We start from the raw sequence: 5000 nt of genomic DNA on the forward strand, positions 1-5000 counted from the left end.
CCCACCTCCCCCTTCATTCCGCTTTTTCCTTTTTTTTCACAAGCCCATTGCCTCTCTCTCTCACTCACCCGGCTGGCCCAGTCCGGCCCCGGCCCAAGGACGATACAACCATGGCCCTTTGGTAATGGATGGGCTGCCAGCGGGACCTGCTGGGCTATTGGAGTGGCTGGGGCCGTTATATAGAGTTATACGGCAGCCTATTTACTGAGGTGATGAGCTGCAGACGTCCCCCATTATTTATGAAGGGAGGCCAGCGGAGGGGGGCCAGAGGTCACTGAACCCAGGTAGACCCGAAACATTAATAAGAGCTGGGTGGACGTCTCAGTTTATGCGAGAGCAAAAGAGCAACAGAAGATAGAAAGGAGGAGAGAATACACTTGTATACAGGCTGGACTATATATACACACACACACACAAACAATGCAAGCTGGCTGACATTAATATGCTAATTTCACTTTATTTGTTTGGTATTTGCAAGTCTTGTTCTGACAGGGACAGTAGGGGGGACAAACAATGCTAAATAAATATAATAAAATGCAGCTATTTACGTAACTGTGCATTGGAAGGATTGTGAAATGTTACAATAAGCGTTTACTGTAGCTGGCAAATCACACTTTGTTTACAATTGCAAAATGTTGCATATTGTCATGATTGTGGTAGTTTATGGTTGTATGAATACATTTGAATGTTTTTGTTTGATAAACAAATTGGCTTCCAATGAAAAAACAGGGTCTTGGAAGAAAACCAGCTGGCAAACTGGTCAGTGTATGTTTTGGTCTCTGGATTTTTATTTTAGAAACAGATATTGTAAAACGAAAAATGAGCTGGTTTTTGATTTTCATTTATAAATTAAAAAACGAAAATTGTAACGTTTTTTGATTTTCGTTTTTGATTTTAAAAAGAAAATTAAAAAACGTCTTGTTTTTTTTTCATGGTGAAAAATGAAAAAGCTAAATTTAAAAATGATTTGATTTTCATTTTTTTTATTTCAAGTAACAAAAAATAAAATCACCACAAAACAAAAACGAAGGCTTGTTTTTTTTTATATTTCAAAACCACATAGGCCAACTCATTCACGGTGACAATGCTGATCTGCTAGCTTACTATAGGCTATTATATTTCCACTTAATAATGTTTTAAAAGGTATTTTCTTGTTATAACAGGATTTACTTAAAGGGCACCTATGGTGAAAAATCTACTTTTCAAGCTGTTTGGACAGAAATGTGTGTAGGTATAGTGTATAGACCATCATATTGGAGTGATATAAACACACAGAATCATTTTTTTTTCAATTTAACAACATAAACATGATGGACCAATTGGAGCGGTTTTCAGACCGACCACAATTTGATGTAGGAGTGCGTCCCCCCGCCCATCGAAATGATTGACAGCTGTGTAACATGTCCTGGTAGTCACGTGTATAATCAGATCAACAAGAGAAGACGAGCGCAAAGCAACCGTGAATAAAAGTTCCCTAGGATCCTAGGATCATCAATCGTCATCAAGTGTGATCATAAGTGAGTTTCACAAGTTTATACTTTTTAAAACAGTGCACGTGTGTAATGAAGTACAGCGATTTACTTCAGAATTACTTCATCAGCACAGCCGCATGTCAGAACATATATAAAGGAAGACGCTTCAATCCTGGTTTGTGGACGTTAAATCGGGTTTATTTTGTATATTAACATAACAGATACCCATACAGCAGTGGAGATTAGCCTGTATCCTTTCACATATGAGTGCAAAAAGAGTGCAAAGCTAAACGCGCTGTCTGTATGTATGGACGTATCGTGTCCGTGCTGGGTATGTGTGTCTGTGTGTGTGCACGCGTGAACTTTGTAACGACATTGACATTGTAACTTAACACAGCAAATGCATCAAATAATCATGGGTAAAGTTCTTACTGTAGTATTTCTCACAAACGCTACGTGAGATCTGCTTCCTTTATGTATGTTTGTTTTCTGATGCAGACGAGGGAGGAGATTAAGGCACGCAGAAAGGCATGTAGAAACGGTAGGCGGGGAGGACTCGCCTTAAATGTGCAGAACAGTAAAAATGAATAAATCAGAATCTTATAAAAGGTATAATAAAAAATCAGATAGATGTTTTGAGCTGGGCGAGGCAGTGGCGCAGTAGGTAGTGCTGTCGCCTCACAGCAAGAAGCTCACTGGGTTGCTGGTTCGAACCTCGGCTCAGTTGGCGTTTCTGTGTGGAGTTTGCATGTTCTCCCTGCGTTTGCGTGGGTTTCCTCCGGGTGCTCTGGTTTCCCCCACAGTCCAACATACATAAATATATTTATATATATATATATATATATATATATATATATATATATATATATATATATATATATATATATATATATATATATAAAGAGAGATGAGCAATAATTTCAAAAGAATGTGCAATGTTACTGTCACTGGTCCCACTTTATATTAAGTGTCCTTAACTACTATGTACTTGCATCAAAAAAATAAATACAATGTACTTACTGTGTTTATAATGTATTTGACAACACTTGTGGTGCTTTTGAGTTGGGATAGGGGTTGGGTTATGGACAGGTTTGGTGGTGTGGGTAGGTTTAAGGGTGGGTTAAGGTGTAGGGAATGGTCAACAGTGTATTTACAAATGTAATTACAGAAGTTAATTACAGATGTAATTACATACATGTATTTAATCAAGCATAAGTACACAGTAAATACATGTATTTACACAATAAGAACATTGTAACAAACTATTAAATTCTGTGGAAGTACATATTAGTTAAGGCCACTTAATATAAAGTGGGACCCTGTCACTCCTGAAGTGGAAGTGATTTTAACAATAAACTTTATTTTCAGAAAACTGGTCAGCAATGCAAATAATGCATAAGCCATCAGTTATGTTCCATTTAACCGGCTTCAATAAGGAAAATATTTATTAAAATCCTGTTATCACAAGAAAATACCTTTTATAACATTAGTGATTGGGAAAAATAACAGCCTATAGGCTAGCCTGTGTGTGGCAGCACCGTGAATGAGTCGGCCTGGTTTCAGAATATAAAAAAAACAAGTTTGTTTTTGCTTTCTGCTGATTTTATTTTTTGTTATTCGAAATAAAAATGAAAATTAAATCATTTTTAATTTTTGCTTTTTCATTTTTCACCAGGAAAAAGAAAAACAAGCCTTTCTTTTTTTTTGATTTTCGCTTTAAAATTCAAAAACGAAAATCAAAAATCGCATTGTATTTCAATTCTCCTTTTTTAATTTTAAAACGAAAATCAATAAACGGCTCGTTTTTCAATATCTGTGTCTAAAATGAAAATCCAATGACCAAAAGATACACTGACCCAACCTCTACACAAAAATCATTTTCTGCTAGAGAAACGTCTTCAGAGTTCTTACTATGCCTGTGTTAAGCAGCTGATGGGATCGTTTGTACTGTGTGTTCCGAGTGTGTACAGGGTCAAAGACTTGGTTTGATGAATGAAACTCTCACCCTTCAAATGGGTTTTAAGGCTTCATTGTTCAATGTGCTAGTGTTTCTCTTCAAAAGATAAATGGTTCTTTTAGCTGCGGTCATCTGGGGCTTTTAAATGTGCTATGATCTAAATGGACCTCTAGATGTGATCTGTCTTTGACAAATGGACTGCGTTTTAAATGGGTTTGATTTAAATGAAAGAGAGGCAACATCTCCCTTCCACTTCATGAGTGATTACTGAATGTTTCATTTAAATGTAAAATCCTGTTCAGTTAGAGACTTTTAGAAAAGTTCATGCATCTTTAAGAATCACACGCGAAGTAAAGGCAAAAAATGCTGCTCAGATTATTATAACTGTCCCAGTGTTGGGTTGCCGCTGGAAGCGCATCCACTGCTTAAAACATATGCCGGAATAGTTGGCGGTTCATTCCGTTGTGGCGACCCCCTGATGAATAAAGGACTAAGCCGAAGTAAAATAAGTGACTGCTCAACTGAGACCTTTTAATGCAATGAACCTTAGTGACTTCTAATGTTTAAAATGATAAGTTAAAGCCAACTAACATTACTCATTGTTACTAGTAGTCAATTCAGACTATTAGATTGAAAAATTCTGATATATTCTTCAATTTTGTCTAAAATTATTTACTACACACACACACACACACAAACACAAAAATATATATACACACACACACACTCACCGGCACACCTTACTTGTACCAGGTTGGACCCCCTTTTGCTTTCAGAACTGCCTTAATCCTTCATGGAATAGATATTGAACAAGGTTCTGGAAATATTCCAGTATTTTGATCCATATTGACATGCTCGCATCATGCAGTTGCTGCAGATTTTTGGGCTGCACATTCATGATGTTAATCTCCCGTTCAACCACATCCCAAAGGTGCTCTATTGGATTGAGTTCTGGTGACTGTGGGGGCCATTTGAGCACAGAGAACTCATTGTCATGTTCAAGAAACCAGTCTGAGATGATTCACGCTTTATGACATGGCACATTATCCCGCTGGAAGTAACCTAATATTACATTTATACTTAGTAATTTAATAGTAATACACTTAAAAATGTTTGCTTAATATGGTAGGGTTGTAGTATTCCGCTGTATTACATAAACAGGCACAGCCATTTGAGTTCTGAATAAGCCAAATAGGCTTAACCCACCTGTTTACTGTCGTAAAAAACACTTTCTATACTCAAGTGCATTTTTTGCTTCCATATATTAAATAAATAAACTGTTATTTTTCGAACTATTTTTAAATGATCTGAATCATTGCACCACCACCACCAGCCTAAACAGTTGAAACAAAGCAGGATGGATCAACGCTTTCATGTTGCTGACGCCAAATTCTGACCCTACCATCCGAATGTTGCAGCAGAAATCAAGATTCATCAAACCAGGCAACGTTTTTCCAATCTTCTATTGTCCAGTTTTAGTGAGCCTGTGCGAATTGTAGCCTCAGTTTCCTGTTCTTAGCTGACAGGAGTGGCACCCAGTGTGGTCTTCCAGCCACATCTTATGAGGAAAC

This window comes from Danio rerio, chromosome 24 (genome assembly GCF_052040795.2).
Source record: "Danio rerio strain M-AB ecotype USA chromosome 24, GRCz13ab, whole genome shotgun sequence".
Lineage (NCBI taxonomy): Eukaryota > Metazoa > Chordata > Actinopteri > Cypriniformes > Danionidae > Danio > Danio rerio.